The sequence below is a fragment of the Ruditapes philippinarum genome, unplaced genomic scaffold, assembly GCF_026571515.1.
Source record: "Ruditapes philippinarum isolate M1 unplaced genomic scaffold, ASM2657151v2 ctg553_1_1_1_1, whole genome shotgun sequence".
Taxonomy (NCBI): Eukaryota; Metazoa; Mollusca; class Bivalvia; order Venerida; family Veneridae; genus Ruditapes; species Ruditapes philippinarum.
This window is the reverse complement of record NW_026852589.1, coordinates 482068-500000: the sequence shown is the minus strand read 5'-3', so window position 1 is coordinate 500000 and position 17933 is coordinate 482068. Positions and strand designations below refer to the sequence as shown.

General features: G+C 30.2%; 1 protein-coding gene across 1 annotated transcript in view; it reads right to left on the bottom strand.

Annotated features, from left to right (window-relative positions):
• Window positions 1-17641, bottom strand: part of LOC132717942 (galanin receptor type 1-like) — a 36256-nt gene extending 18615 nt beyond the window's left edge. The window contains exon 1 of the mRNA XM_060701538.1: window positions 17448-17641. The gene's annotated coding sequence lies outside the window, so the exon portion shown is untranslated. The remainder of the gene's footprint in view (window positions 1-17447) is intronic.
• Window positions 17642-17933: the final 292 nt, after the last annotated feature.

The following is a 17933-nucleotide window of genomic DNA, read 5'->3' as shown; positions in this document are numbered from 1 at the left end:
TGAATTTGATATAAAATTGTTTGAAGTCCCTGCAAGCTTCAGCTGCTATATCTTGATAAATAAACATGCATGCATTCACAGGCATAATGATGAAGAAACAAACAAACATTTACAAAAACAACTACAAAAACACACACAGATATTCAGTAAAATTAATGATTGAATGTTGAGATTGCTTAGAAGCAAATCACTGTTTTTGCGCGGTCAATTAACATGATAGAACATGTAACAGATGTTAAGTGACATTGTTCTTATAGTTTCGTGTTAAGTTAAATTTTTAAGTAGATTATTATAATTTGATCTGACAAAAATTGATCATTCAAATACAGAATTCCAAACTGCCCAAAGCATAAAAGGACTGTCCCATTCTTTAATCAATTAATTATAACTGATTATTCCCGGAGAATAATTTAAATGATATGTTTAAGTCACGTAGGTTATTTTCTTTTATTCTTGTAAAGTAGAGTAGCAGTAAAATATAAAATGAAAACAATCGACATGGCAAAATGTGTATTTATTATGGCTTTTATATGACTTTTATCTTTTAGACTCATGAGTTTCGCTTGGATTGTAAGAATGCACTTCAACAGTCATCAATAGATGGTCCACGGTGATTATTCGAGTGTTCACTTTTATACCCCTCTTTTCTTTAAATAACCTGAGATCATTAAATAGTTTTATCTTTTCAATGACATAAACACAAACCCAATTTCATAAATACTAAGTTTGTCCTAGAAATTCTTACAATCTTTAAGAAGTTTTAAAATATGATCTGCATTATTTTTATGTATTTCCAACACAACAATTCTCATTTGAAATTGTTTATAGAAATGTGTAAAAATTATGAATGCATCCATTTGATATAATTAGAATTAATTTTATTAAACTAAACTAAAAGTGTAAAATGAAATAGTGATACAAGTACATGTATACATGTAGTGATGAAAATGCTTAATGTTGTTCATTGTGTTTACACATATTTGTTAATTGTGCTCTTTCATGTAGCACACGATGTGTATATAATATCATTATTGTGTAAAACAATATAAATAATATGGATATATATGAGCCGCGTCACGACAAAATCAACATAATGGGTTTGCGACCAGCATGGATCCAGACCAGCCTGCGCATCCGCGCAGTCTGATCAGGATCCATGCTGTTCGCTATCAGTTTCTCTACTTGTAATAGAGTTGGTAAGCGAACAGCATGGATCCTGATGAGACTGCGCGGATGCGCAGGCTGGTCTGGATCCATGCTGGTCGCAAACCCATTATGTTGGTTTTGTCGTGACACGGCTCATATGTAGGTGCTACCTGTTTTAAAGTCTTTTAAAACTTAAATGTACTTTCCTAAGCATTTGAAAACAAAAAAGTGTTTGTCTTTTTTAGAACATACAATATTATGAAAGGCATCGCGTTCTTAAAAATCTTTTTACAACTATTCTTCATCATACATTCACACTCATGCCACATCAAGAATAGTAACGCCATAGCTTTATAAGATTTGCAATATAATCATTATATTAATAAATATGGTTTGTACAATTAGACATGCAATTATTACCGCAAGAATATACAGGTCATTCAACGGACATAAGGCAATTTTCTTCTTACAAGTTCATCTTTATGTTCAGGAGGGGGGGGGGGATCAATTAAGAATACTATAAGAAAGTGTTTTGTTTTTTTAAGAAAAAAATAGGTGAACACAATTAAGGTTTTTATTATTGTTTTAAATGTTTTCAAAGCTTTCTGAGCTGCGTCTTCACATAAAATAATTCGCAGCGGTGTCAGAGAAGTGGGTTTAAAGTCAACCTTAATCACTCGGCTACGGACGCCCCACATATTAGATGTTATTAAAAAGAGCTAATTACATGTTTTATCAACATAATAGTTGTTTTATTTCTGTTGTAATTGCTCGTCTTTTCTGGCTATGCACTTTTCCTATCATCAAATAACTGTATAATATTCTTATAACTTTTGACCGATTTTACCAACGAGTACTAGTGTTCAAGCTTTAATTTCGAGTAAATTATGTACTAAATTAGAATCGTAATGGCTCTTTGTTTTAAGGCGTTACCTTCGCTACATGTATAATCATACCGATAACTGACAAGTAGCGAACCATGCTTGCAAAAATATACCAGATATTTTAAAAATATATACAGATCCACCATCTGTGTACATGTTTTTATTATATTAATAGATTAAGCAATGAATATTAATATGTGACTTTTATATTCTAAGTAACACAAATTGTAATGACGTCAAACATGTAAATGCTTAACAAATTTAACAAAGATCCATTAGTCATAAGTTATTTTCTTTTTTTGACCTGGATAATACTAGTAATTACAAAAGTCATGACCATTTGATTTATCAGTTCTGAAATATTGTGTCTGTGAAATATAAAGCCATGTGAATGCTAATACTTTTAATAATTGTCAGTATGCTTTTTGATAATTATCTAAGGATAACTGTCAAAAAATGTTCGTATGCTTCTAAAATGGAAAATACCCTTTCTTAACTGCTTTTTTATACATCTTCCATGTGTCGAACTTCGATTAGATGATTTTCTCGATTGGAATTTAAAGTCATATTATATACTAGATGCCTATTTCTTTACATCATTTAGCTTTACAGCTTGAATTTAATTCCATATCTGCAGGTAATCAATTTACGTGGAACTCGCCGCTTAAATGCGTACTATTGGCGAATATTACTTCTTTATCCGTGGGAAATCTTTATCAAAGACAAACATTCTGACTTATCTTTCCCTAGGACAATATAATTCACAAGATTTCAAAAAGATGTGTCTCTTATACAAGTGTCGGTCTTATTTGTTACTCGCTTCATTCTTACTAGCAGAAACACATGTTTTTTTTTTTCTTTATTTTTGATGTAAAACTTACTTCACTTTATTTTTATAATTATTATGTATGTGATTTTCAAATTTATAACTTCACATTTAATGGTGTGTCACTTAACAATACCGCGTATTTAAAAAACCGTTTAAATGTTTGTGTTTTAAGACATATTTCAGATCACTTATCTACAAAAACAAAAGAAAATATTTTAAAAAATCGTACACTGTACCGTTTGATACAAATACAAATTTTGAATTTAAAGAAAAATTGCCGAATGGACGCCGCAATATTTGAAAACGAACTGGCCGCCTCTTCTGTCTTTTTTCTTTGTTTGTTTGGTAACGAAGCTGGTAGCCGCTGCACTTGCGGACTTTCGCTAAATGCATATATGGTAGCACACCACAGTAATGTAAGCCACAGCTTCGAATGGCCAGGGAGGATTTCTTGGATATAGTGAATATTCTGGATTAAATTGACTGGTTGTCTTGAAAATGCATTTTCAGCATGGAATTTGTTTTTGTGACATCTAATATGATCACTGGTAAATTCGAAAACATGGCCAGAAATCACATTCTGTTGATTATATGTGTCAAGGCCGCCATTTTTTGTAAACATTGCTTTTAAACAGCATGCACGGTAAAAAAGAAGTCATTTTACAGGGGGGTACAAAATTTTAGCAGTAGCAAAAAATCTACACGGTTGAGGACTAGTTTCTTTGTGATATTTTGCATGTATAGGGAGTTGCTAAAGCAGAGACGGTGTTCCTTTAGCCTGTATATTTGCAGATATTTTTTGCCAGAGGGACGAAATGTGTTGTTTTGGGTCTCGGGCCACTGTAGATTTTGGGCTTCAACGGAATGAATTGCAACTTTTTTTTGACTGCCTGCCTATTGCAGGTGGGATAATTTCTTTGTAGATTAGCAATCTTATGTCATATATGCTCTCAACAAAATGTGTTTTCTTTTTCCAGGTTGTGTAGTTTGGTATCAGAATTATTAGACGTATTGCTTGTAGGACATTGACGGCAGGAACTTGAAATTTACTGTGGAGTGCTACCTACGCAATCTTTCGATAGAGCGGAAGTCAGTGCGCGAGCATGCGCTTTGCCACATCTCGTTTTAAAACATGGTTGCTACGAAGCTGCGTCAAAACGACTACTGTTACACTCAGTGTACATGCCGATTTATTGTATTGTGTACATGTGATTACAGCTAGTTAGCATCCGGTCCAGAAAATTCCCTTGATTACCGTCAAAACTCATATGTTTACCATAGCAACCATATATAGAAAGAAAGCACATTATAAAAGATTTATGGAAATTGTACGTTTCTTGATAACAAATCGAATTTAGAAATACCAAGTTTTTTAAAAAGGCCCCTACTTCGAGTTCAATTAAAAGGGGAATAATTTGGCGGAATTTTGACTGATAAACAGTTTCCTGACGACTGAAATCATGCAAGCGAGTTTGTATGTGCACTGACTATTCGATAAGCTCGGAATTGGCGCATTTAGACATGTGACGGGCATATAAACATGTTTTACTCTCAACTATTTAAGAAAATAAGCTTTTCATATATTTTCTCTTTCAAATTAAACAGGAGAAGCCACTTATATCGCCGTATTTTGTTTCATGTGCCTGATATATGTACCATAAGGAAAAAAGAAACAAACTTGTGGGAAGAGAGTATATGTTACTGACTAGTACACAAATTAAGATTCGAAAGGAAATTTCCTTTGGACATTTTAAGTATCGTGGGAATGTTACTATTAGTTTCAAAATAATTAATTATAATATGCATTACTCGGTGCTTCACTTTTTCGTCTTAATCATAAGTCTATTTGTAAGTCTGTCGTCTAACAGTGATGCAAACCTCTTATTTCCTTTCTAAAACTTTCACTACGTTCAGTCTTTGAAGTCTTGATTTTATTTAATATAAAATAAATCAGACATAAGCTTAGAAATAGGAAATTTTTCTTGCTTTGTGTTCCAACACGTTATATCAGTAATCCAGCGATAATAAATACTATCATTTTTTTAATTTATATGTATGATGCTGAATCGGAATATTTCGGTTAATCGAAGAAAGAAATATTACTATGGTTATAGTTTTGTCATATATGACATTTACAACTATCTTACTTATATCAAATAAACCCGTCATTAATCTTCAGATCAGTTGAGTGCATATCTGTGTCCTGGGGAAACTATATAATTTCTAAAATCATCAATTTAACCATGAACCATTAACTTACCATTAACAAAGGTCATGACCTTAAGACCATTAATACTTCTATTATCTTCAAGCTCAGTTTCAAAAAGCTTATCTTAGTTTATATCTCTTTTTATAGTCTAGGCGATACTAATAAATATAAATCTGGAAGTTGTTTCCACTTCTAATACAGCAATGCACTAAGGATTTTGAATTTGATTTACTTTAACATTTGTATTATGTTGTATTGCATAATAGTAATAATAATAATAATAATAATAATAATAATAATTATTATTATTATTATTATTATTATTATTATTATTATTATTATTATTATTATTATAAAAAGTAAATAAAATGGAAAAATAAAAAATAAAATAGAAAATAAAGAAATAATAACTAAAATTCCATGTTATTTTAAATTTATACATATAGATACATTTGCAAGTTTATTAAACAGATATAAGGACAAATTTTATCAAATAGTAAAAAACTATAAGCACAAATTTGATTTAGTTTATTTTCAATATATCATTATTACTGAAAACATCGTTTCTTGCGAAAAATGCATGTAAAGCATTACTTAGATACACGTAACAACGGTCATATCCTCTCCCTTAGTTTAACAAAAAATAAAAACTCGTCTCTTGTTTAGTACATATTTCAGTTTATTTACCCTTTTCAACAACTTACTTTTTTTCTTTACTGTCAGTCGTTCACGTTTATCACTTTATCATATTAAAATGATATGCTGACTCTTATATTAATTATTTCTCTGATAATACACAGAAAGTTATAAATTTGGAAGATGATAACTTTTATGATATTTTTTTACATTTGTTTTCCAAATATAACAGTTGTGTCAGAGGTATTGTTATATCCATCTACGAATACAGATGACATGTTACCTATGTAATACATTATATATTGCATACAACGACCGCCTCCGTGGTCGAGGGGTTAGAGTCGATGTTCTAATCCAGTTACCTCTCGGGCGTGGGTTCGATCCCCGGGAGATGCTTTGGTAGTTTAGCGCGGAGGAAGGTAGTCTAGTACTGGTGTAACTCTCCAGGAACGATGGTTAGGAAACTACCAACTACCTGCATATATGACTGAAATACTGTTCGAAAAAGGCGTAAAATCAAACAAAAAATATTGCAACATTCTGTGTAAAAATGAATACTATTGTCCAATATTAAATGCGTATCAAAAGCGTGTAGCACACATTTTGTAAGAAATGTATCATTGAAATAAAAGCCCGATGCCGTTCAGACCTTTTATGCTTTGCATTAACGAGTGTTTTATATTAACTTCATCTATTTTGTACTTATTTACAGACAATAAAGTCTGCAATATGGGTAATTGTGTAAATTATGTAAAATCTGTAGACTGTTAAATTATTGTCTGCCGGGTTTCATGCCGATTCTGTAATACATATGAATAACGACAACATGGTGCAACTCAGCCAACGGTATTTTATCATTTAGCTTAAAGATAAAATGTCTTTTCTGGAAGAAGAGTTTTTCTTTTGTACAGCATTTTGTTTGTATCGAATTTCGAATTTTTTTAGACAAAGACAAAAGGCGAGTTCTATGCAGCAAAAGTTTTGAACCCGCTATATCTTTCTGTTTGCATTTATGTTTCTTCTGAGTGTGTACCAAAACACAAACCATCCGGAGGATTAATTTATGGAAATTCATTTGTATTCAGAAATAAGCTTTTTGGTGTGGATGAAAAATATACAGTAAATCTTTCTGGATAGCAAGGTCATTTGTTCTCGGTAAATAAACATTTAAAGTTAAAAAAACTATTTTGAAATGTTAACTGAAAGCAGTAATTGTCACGCGCTTGTTATCAGTTATTGAATTTATCTGAATATTGAAATAGCATAACAATATTATCATAGGCATCATTGTTGTTATCTACGCAAAGATAACTTGTTCAGATAAACTGACACTCATGTTATAAAATCTGCATTGCGCGGGGAAATTGGTTTAATTCTGACATAATATCACATCAACTTCCATTGGCAGCCTGCACATAACCGAATGCATTTAGCCCAGTTATATTTATGTTTCTAAATTAACAGGAAGTAAATTCGTTCGAAAGAAGTACTAAGTAACGGTAGCTATTAAAGAAAGAAAATATAAATTTGAATATTATTGTACTGCGTCTTCGTTATACAGAGTCTACAGAGTCGTGTGAGCAATAAAAACGTTATGGCAATAAAGTTAATTAAACGTTTCAAACGATTTCTATTTCTGTTCCACTTCTCTCTTTTTTTCTCGTCATTGCTTTGGCATATAAAATAACGTTTTCAAATATGTACTTTAGCTTTGAGCAGTTCATATATTAGAACATCGTCTAAGTGTATTATTAATTTGATTGATTTATTCAAAATAGAAGATATTGTATTGGGGAGATAAGACAACATTCATAACATAATATAAATTAAGTTTTAAATAATAAATAATCATTGCGTCTGAATACCAACGGTTATGGTGGTAAAAGACACCATTTTTTGAAATACGGTTTTATTCCTCCAAAAGCAGTAGAACATTAAACATTATATTTGTTGTTTTTTCTTTCCTTTTTATTTCCAGCAACTACAGTCAAAATCATTTACGGACCTTATAAATCCATTAATCGACCGTGATTTGTTTTGTTTTATTTCCCTTAGATTATCTGTATTAACCTGTCAGTCTCGATTGATGACTCTGGTTTGTATTTATTTACTGAGAACACACAAACAGATTTACATCTGATGAACAACAAGAAGACTAGAAATCTACTTAATACCATTTTATACCAGACACTGCTCTTCAAGGAACTTATAAGCATATATACGTTTATGTCAATATATTCATCATTCATGAGATTGAAACAGTGCAAGTAATTACAACATGTTTTTCACAAGATTGTTTTTTTTTTTTTTTTTTTTTTTTTTTTTTTTTTTTTTTTTTTTTTTTGTCAGCGATGACTGTTTTACAAATGAAACAGGAAACTTTTATATTCCACTGATGACTTTTGTCAAGAAGTGCGAAATAATCGGTGTTTGCACACGTCTATTTCGGCAGAGAAAGGGATAGATATAGACATATAGACATATCATATTCATATGATCATTCATTGGTTGCTTTTTACTGGAGTTTCATTTTGTGACAACAGGGAACGTGTTTTTATTTTTTTCTACAGAACTTCCAAACACTCGGCATTCTGATTTATACTCAGAGGCTATGCCCTCCCAGATAACCTCATGTTTCGATGCTCTTTCTATTACATACATGCAATCTATTATTCGAACTTTTTAATATTATTATATACGTAAATAACGAAGGAAATGGATAAAACATTCCGAGATAAAATGATAGATAAATTAGCAGTGAATATTTTAACAGTTTATCATGACAGCTACATACCGTTAATTTTCAGATTATAGAATTTCTAAGCTATTTAACAGGACCTAATTGAAACAGCAGCGTACAGAGAAGCGCGTGCTTGTCTATCTTAATTTGTCTATATGTATTGAAATACACTCTATTTATGCCGTTATCTAAAGTAAACATTGTTGATACCAAATTATTTCCGGACCTGGTGTTTTCCTTGCGATTGTTCTAAGGTCAGTAATTACAAATATAAAGCGTCCGTTTCATACAGAAAATGTTATATAATACATTTTGATAGTGAAGTCTTTTCTGCAATCTATTTAAAATGAATATTTAAGGTTCAAGATAATTGTTATGTATATATTAATTACATTGAATGAATGACTGACTGACTGACTGGCTGACTCACTGACTCACTCACGCAACCACTCACTCAACCACCCACCCACCCATTGGAATAAGTTAATGAATCTTTAAGGTGTAAAATTTCCATTTTACTACTCTCTTGATATCAGAACAGCTTAACTGTTTTAATATATGATATAACTATTAATAGACATAATGAATACATTACCGGTGACTGTTAATGAATTTCATTCTAAGATTAATTTGTCTATTAATTGATATATCATATATGTTTTACAAACTTTCCATATATAATATTTTATTTTAAAGTAATAAGTCAGCAATACTTTAAAATTTCTCTTTATAATATTTTGATACTTTTCATGTTAAACGTGAAATGCTGATAGATTTTAAACTAAAATATAATTCAAGGTATTTACCGCAATTTCGTTTGCCAACAATTTTCTCTATTTTTTCCAGTAATCAAACTATCCTATTTATCAAAACCTAAATAAGAGAGATAATCCGAAATGTGACAAGTAGACGATTTGATTGTATAAAGACTTCACTACGCTGTAAATCATCCGCTGATGACAAGGGGAATCATTAAATCCTATACGAGTGCTTTACTCTTAATGGTATTCGATATAATCCATTAGAAAAGGTTGGAAATAATTGAAAATTTCTCGTAATTCTCCTTGTTTGAAAGAAACTTGAATTACTTTTTCCAAGAAATCAATAATCTTCATAGACAGACACGACGTTATAGATAATTTAATAAAAAATAGTTCATGGAATTGCCCTACAAATAATGATAAATTATTTAAAACTAGAAACATGTATCGCCAGAAACAACGATACAGGTCAATAACAAATGACAATAACATTGTTTGATTGTATATAATTGTTTCAATATATACATTGACATTAATATATAATGTTCCCGTACATTGATAATTTACAATCAATTGAAAAAGTTACTGGCGTTCAAATTGAAAATAGCTACATTTTTCTTGTTTTTATACAGCGATATTACACTTGTTACAAAGTGCGTTTGCGTAAATAAAATAGAGGGACGCGTTCTGAAAAATAAACATTTTGCTCACTCTTGATACGGTTAAAATATCACTTAAGTTCAAAGAGCTGCTTATACACGTCTTTATTATGTTAATATATTCATAACACATCAGTCTTATATAAACCCTGTCAAATAATACAGTGTCAAAAGAGCGATGGTGTTCATCCTGTTTTTATTGTTCATTATCTTTAAAAAATAAAGTATATATTGTAAACAAAGATACTTCTTCGAAAACTTTTGGAAAATACAAAACTGTTAATTACATTGTCATAATATGTTAAATTTAACACTTTACTTTTACTAAGAATTGACGTAACAGTTACAAACAAATAAATAATGGCGACCAACTTGCTATTGATAGTTTTACTAGGCAATTACTGACACGTGAAGTATAGATCATATCATTACAAGATGCACGTTCCTGTCTGAAACGTTTCAAGATACAAACATTTTAATATCTATATCAGTTAAGTGCTATCAGAGGGTTTTACAGTAAAATTGAACGTCAACAGTCGATGTAGATAAACATTGAATAATGCAATATTCAGTAACTGGAGGCTGTTAGTCATTTCAAATACGACATTATCTGAATGTTATATGTAATATCTGCCGTAATTCCATTAATTAAAATATGTCTTTGTTGAATTACATAACATTGGATTAACGCTTACGGGAAAATGGAATCAGAATGTCAAAGGCTATCTTCAGATAAATTTATTTTTATATTTCATATACTGCATGTTGTATGCTGCATTGTTTAAAGGTATATATTGGCGATACTATTTGATTTGAACAAAACCGGCATAATCAACGAAGTTTCTATTACAAAAAAAATAGTCCTGCCTGCAAGACCTGTTTTCTATATAGAAATTGTTTTCCTCAATTCAAAAAAGTTCCACGAGAAGAAAATCTTGTTCATGCAAAAACGACAGACATATCTTATAAATAAAATTTCAAAGAAAAAAAAAGAGAAAGAAATAGAAAGATTGGATATTTCAAATTATGCTTATTTCAACTTATTTATAATCCCGACATAAAAATGTTATTTACAACAGCAGTTACCATTTGAATTGAGCATCTTTGCTTGTTAGACTTAATTCTATATTACTAAATTGGTATACCACATAAAAAGATAGAAATAACCTTGTCGCTGTCGTACATCTAGACTTGTCATTTATTTATTTTCAAAGCTACTTACAATTGAAACCTTTACATTGCACTTCAAAAAAGTCAGTTTCAATCAAGTTTGCTTTCATAATCAACACTTATTAATCGTTCAATGTCCAAAGGGTGTGCTGATTACTTTTAAGAATCTTGATTATTGTATATGCAGAAATGATAATAGAAACGGATTTATTTTACAGTAAGGAAAATAAAATATATTATACATATATATTACATAAGTAATCAATTAAATAAAAGAGAGAGCCTTATTCTGTCGACTTTTAATTGAATTGCGAAACATTCCAATAATTTTATTAGTATTTAAACTCTGAATTTAAAATACATCTAGGAAATGTTTTCGTTCTCGTACCGGTAACGCATCATATTTAATTCATCTTGACAAAAAAAAATATAAAAACAAACACTAGTCAGATAAGACTGAACAATGCCATTCAAAACACATCAAAAACACATTGTCCTGTCTAACAACTGCTTTAAAGCATTAAGATTAGATACTGGCGAGAACATAAATTCTGTTCATCCATATTAAATAATTTCAGGGAATAAACACTTCAAGAACATTTAAATGATTTCCAGAGCATTTAAATCCATTAACAAATTCCCATTTGTTTTATTTCATTTCAAGATGATTATTTCTATCATCATTTTAAAATGATGGCTCTTATTTTACCGTTTTATTCTACTGAGTGTGAAAAAAATTAAGATTTATATATGACGCGCGTTAAAATTTTCTGGAAAGTTTAATTCAAAAGTCCAATTCTTCACTCACCACTGAAACTTTTTCAGCATGATACCGTCATGTTTACTGATTCACTGAATAATGTATTTGCATTATTGTAAATAATATTATTGTACAGTTCAATACTCTTTATCATAGTGTTGAAGGAACATAAAATGTGTCAAAAATATCAATTCAGCGAGTATATTTCTCTCTTGTATTAAGATACGAAAATGGCAGGAATGAGATATATTCTTTTATACTGTTGTACATTTACGTCCTAGCAAATCTGTTCCGAGGGCATACAAATCAATTAATCGCTTCCGTTTATTTTTGTTTTTATTACCAGAAGCTTATCTACATCATCTTGTCAAGTTCAATTAATGGTTTTTGCCTTTATTTATATACGGAAAAGATAATAAAGATTTATATTTGAGGAACGTTAGCGCGGCGTACTTCTACTGTATACCAGTAATGCTATTCTTTGCTCATCATATAAGAATTATATGAGCCGCGCAACGACAAAACCAACATAATGCGTTTGCGACCAGCATGGATCCAGACCAGCCTGCGCATCCGCGCAGTCTGATCAGGATCCATGCTGTTCGCTTACAAACTCTATAACAAGTAGAGAAACCGATAGCGAACAGCATGGATCCTGATCAGGCTCGTCTGGATCCATGCTGGTTGCAAACGCACTTTGTTGGTTTTGTCATGACACGGCTCATATAATAAATTCGATATTAAAAAAATTAATAAATAAATAAACAAAAATCATAATGTTTATCTTTTATAGCTGGCTTTGAATAAGGTTTTGAAAGACTTGTTATCAGCTATTTCTTTTCACAATATCAATAAACTAAGATGTGTTTTTCATGTGGACAACTTGTTAAAACGTTATAACAAACATTTAAATGGATGATCCTCAAAAGCGACACAATATGAGAGACACTTGGAAAAAAGAGCAACATTAATTTCAATTAAAGTTGCACAATGCTCATTTTCTTACGTTGTAAAGTTGAGCTGAACTTGCTATATATTTCAAAAGATTGACAGTTTCAATGGTAACTGACAAACAGTGTTGTTTTTCTTGGAAAATGCTAAGGATGAAATATAAATCTGCTTTAAATATAAAAAGACTGCCCAATTCTTTGTTATAGATTGAACGTAATAGGTAAATTCCTATGGATAGTTAATGAAAGTTCATTGGGACGCGTAAGTTATTTATCGTTCCTGGAAAGAAATTGATAATATTGAAAGGAATTATTACAAGATGTAAACTTATTTTGACTTTCACCTTTTCACTCACTATGTAGCCTTGGATGGACATATTGCCACTTTAAAAAATCACATTTATGCTGCAGATCATGCAAATACTCGTCTGGTTGTCAACTACAAGTTATTGAGTGGAATTTGTAAAGCCATCTTATAACGGGCGAGATTTTCATATTGAAAATAGCATTATTTTCTTTTCAAGATCACTAGAGTCTCGGGTAAATGGTGCACTAATGTTCGAACATGTTTGGTTCCTTTTGGGTTTTAAAACATTTATATGAAAGTGATATCATTGCAAATAAAGTAAAATATATTTATTACATGCTTTCGATGGTTAATAGAAATATATCAGTGAATTAAAACTGATAATTTCACTGTTTTAAACAATTAAATTATCAATTTGATAATTTCACTGTTTTGAATTTAGCCCCTTACATTGTTTCAGTGAAATAGCAGCGTACACAGAACTGGAAACCAACTTAATAGCGTGACGTCGTCAATGACGTCATGTTGTATATTTTTTTGGCGCGCTATTCATTTAGTATTTGGTAGAAATGTCTTTTTAACGTTTGTTTGCATATAATAAAAAGAAAATTTGTTTAGTTTAGTGTAAGATCAAAATATATTTCACCTCGAGAACACCAAAAGTTCACATTTCATTCGTGGCTGCGCCACTCGTGAAGCTAACTCGATGAAATTTTTTTCGCTCATACACTAAACTTAACAAATATCTCTCTATATATATTATATGAAAAAAAAAGCAGAATTAAAACAGGATCTTCACATTGTGTCGAATACAATGTCGGAAAAAAAATTGTTGTTCACAATTAATTATACACATAACGAAACTTATAAGTACTCCGATTTCAAACTTGCAGGAAAACTCCGGTTTTCAAAATATATACTAAACTTGAAGGTATTTGATTTTTTTACAATGGTGTTCTCAGTTACTGATTTTCTGTTAAGTTATTGTAAAATGCATTTACTATTATAAAATGATGATACTATGATTAAAGTTTATACAGTATCGACTTAGAGTAGTTATAGTAATTCTAACACAATATAATAAAAAATTGGTCGGAGTACTTATAAGTTTCGTTAAGTGTATACACATTACGGGAATATTGGATATCATAATATGCATTGATAATGATGAAAACATAGGATTAAGGAGGAAAACATGAATAAGAGGCAAATGTTTTGACAGATGTTCCTGACATCCTCTTTTTGTTGAAGTTAGGTTTATTGACATTATTACTTACTTAACAAATCTTGATTAAATGCAGAACATAATAAAAGGCGCGTTTCGTTCTTTTATTCATTGGCATAATATAGTATAGTTTTTCCTTCAATTTCATTATTTTGACTAAATAGTGTTTTTAACATATAATTAAATTTCTTTTCTCGTTTGCTTGATTTTCAATTACAACTGTTGTCATCATTTTAGTGGTTTTTTTCAGGAAAGGATTAGATTCTGTATTTACAGCATCACAAATCTATTTACATTTGTAATCTGAGAATAATGCCGCTGGAAAGAAAGAAAATTCAATCAGTGTTATTAGTTTGTACAATAAAAAAAAACACAACAAAAACAACAAATCAATCCGCTGTTTTTAAGAATAATTCACTATATTTATCTAAGCCATTTAATTTATTACAATATTTTATTATGCAAAGACATCAAAAAATAATAAGCGTGATAAAAGTGCATTTAAAAACATCAAGTAAAGACTGACTTTGTAAACCAGTTGTCATTCTCTAACGATACACCATATTTTTAAAAACGTTATTTTTAGTATAAACAATATTTTATTTATAAACATTACATTTACATGATAATTGACAAATAATAAATAAAGTTTTTTTTTTAGAAACTCTCTCCGTAAGCACTATCTCAAAGAGTATGTAAAAATGATAACATTTATATATGCATTTTTGTGTTTAATATACGTAACATTTTCACAACTTGCTTCGTTACATGTACAAGAACGTTATTGTTGTTTCATTTGCGTCATACAAATTCTTCCTAATTCGTGTCATGATCATGTTAATATACTAACCGATTCCGATTTGTTTTGCATTATTTCAAGGAGATTAATATGTATAACAATCTGTCAAATTCTTATAAAGGACCTTGAGTATCATTTTGTTGTCTCCTGACAGCTGCAAACGGATGTATATATCTTATAAGGGAAAGCATGGCTTGTTGGTTTTATATATTTAATTTAAGTCACACACTTTAAAATTATTCAATGCTAATACTTAGGTAAAATACTGTTATATTATTGCAGAAAAATCTTGCATTTGTCGCTAACATAGTGATAATTTGATGAATACTTTGTATTTCAATGCTGTTCTTTGAATATGCTCCTTTTAACTTTATTGTATGTTGATACTCCGTTTATTGCTCCTTTGGTTTTCGCGCCAAAGTCTTATTATATTACATTGCTCCTTATAACTTTCCCGCCATTGAATTCCCGCCACATACATATTCACGTGCTTTTCATGATAGCATTGTATAAATAGAGACCGCATGGTCACAGAAGTTTAGTGTGTGTTAAAAAGGATTGTACGAAGGAAAGGGATTTTGTTGAGATATGAAAAGGATTTTGATGTGAAATATATTTAGTTGTAAAAAGTTGTTAGAGAGAAAATAAAAGCTTGTGGATTGTAAAAGTAAAATTTCAAAAAGTGTTTAAAATTGTATATTAGAAGTAGAAATGAAAAAGTGTTTCTCTTACTTTCATTGTGTTTACGACAGCATTATGATGAAATTCCTACTGATCGTGTCCGATTTGAGTGAGAGAATATACAAAACTACATCTGTAAATCCACAGCCCCTGTTACAAAAGATGCGCGTTTCACATCAGAAATGACCGTATAGCAAATCTTAGTACGTTCAAATATGTAATTTGAACATAATAGTTCTTTACAAGTGATATGGCGTCTTGCCTGCTTTACAGCTGGAAGAAAAATGTACAGAATACACCTAACTTCAGATATGGCTCTGCAATAAATGCATCTGTACAGCTGCATATATTTCCTATTTTTCTTATAAACGATCTCCTTAAATACTTAAAACAGACAGCTTTATCTTGTTACGGAGCGCTTATAAAAGCATGACTTTTGTTTTCCTTTCATAATTATGACATTTGGCGAACTCAGATTAACGCTAAAATGGTGCATCAAGATGGTAGATCAAAATGATTACTACAGACAAGACTGATTAGATGAGTGTAAAATTATTGATGTTTGCAGACGTACAATACGTTCTAAGATCTACTTGAAGACATTATATTTAATAAAAATCTATAAATGGAAATATCGTTTTAACGCTGTAGACGAAACTAATAATATTCTATTTCCCTTTTCGTCGTTACATATTGCATCATGCATAAATCATCGGTTTTGAAAAAAAAAACAGTGCCTGCATTTCTAAAACGGAAATAATAAAAATAATAATAATAATAATTATAATGATAATAATATTATTATTATTATTTCCGTGGTAGAAATGCAGGCACTATTATTATTATTATTATTATTATTATTATAATTATTATTATTATTATTATTACATCTTTAAAACTGGAGCCGAGATTATTTTTCTGTAATACTAAAATATTTAATTTAAACAAGATTAAGGCATAGAGCCGCGTCGACAATAACGGCAGCACTTTATTGCAAATTTAATTATCCGTAAAATTAAATTATACATAATTAATCGTAGCAGAGTGAAATGTAAAACTACTTCAATCAAATATTCACAAAATGTGCCCGATTACTAGAGTCTTAGATATGATGTATGTAGGCGAAAACAACATCATCAAACAGATAAAAACTCATTAATGAGCAGTAAATATTTTAACAGATCATTTTCACCGCTACTTACCGTCGATTTCTATATTTTAAGCTAAATAACATGTCATTATTTTAAGCGCAGCGTTCGGGCTTTCTAATTGATATAAGCTTGATTTCTGAAAGGACTTACATGTACGCTGCTCTTATTTTAAGCTAAATAATACTTGTACATCTCGAGACCGAAATTATGTCTCTCAAATTTAGGTAGCTTAAGGGCGGTTTAAAACGGTTTAAAAAAAATAAAAACACAAACAAACAAACAGCACACACTCAAACAAGAGAAAATTTAACGAATAAATGATAAACAAGCGGAATGTTTTCACAATCTTTCGATGTTTTTTTTTTCTATATTTGTCTACAGTTATTTCATTTTAATAATTGCTACAATATTGGTATGTTTGCTGCATCCGTTTAATATTTAAATAAATAAATAAATAAATAAATAAATAAATATCATATTATATATCATATTATTAGCTTTCAAATATTTATAGATAATATCAATATTGATGATATTTACCTTTCTCCTATAAAATTTAGAAAATAAATCCAGTCCTTAATTGCTCATAGAATATTTAAATCCATAGAACAATGTCGATCAATTTTATTATATTTCCAGCTTAGCTTTATCGCCCTGTCAAATTCGAGTGATAGGTTTAGCGGTTATATATTTACTGTGAACAAGAAGCGGTGTCTCTATGATGGACTAACGCACGGTCAGTCCTCTACTGAATATTGGTTTTACTATTCTCCCAGATTGGTAACGAATTCAACGTATCGGCTGTGTTTCTTCTAACGTGTAATCAGTCGAATTTTTTTTCGCAAATATTTTGAGACAACATTATTCTTCGTCGCTCTTTTTTAAATGACAATATATGTAGACTATGCTAATTATACACAAGTCAATTCTGTAAAGTCAATGAATTTTATGTCTAATTGCTATCATCATGAAAAGCATTACTAATTACTTACATTAATTATCTAAATGTTGGTTAAAATTATCGTG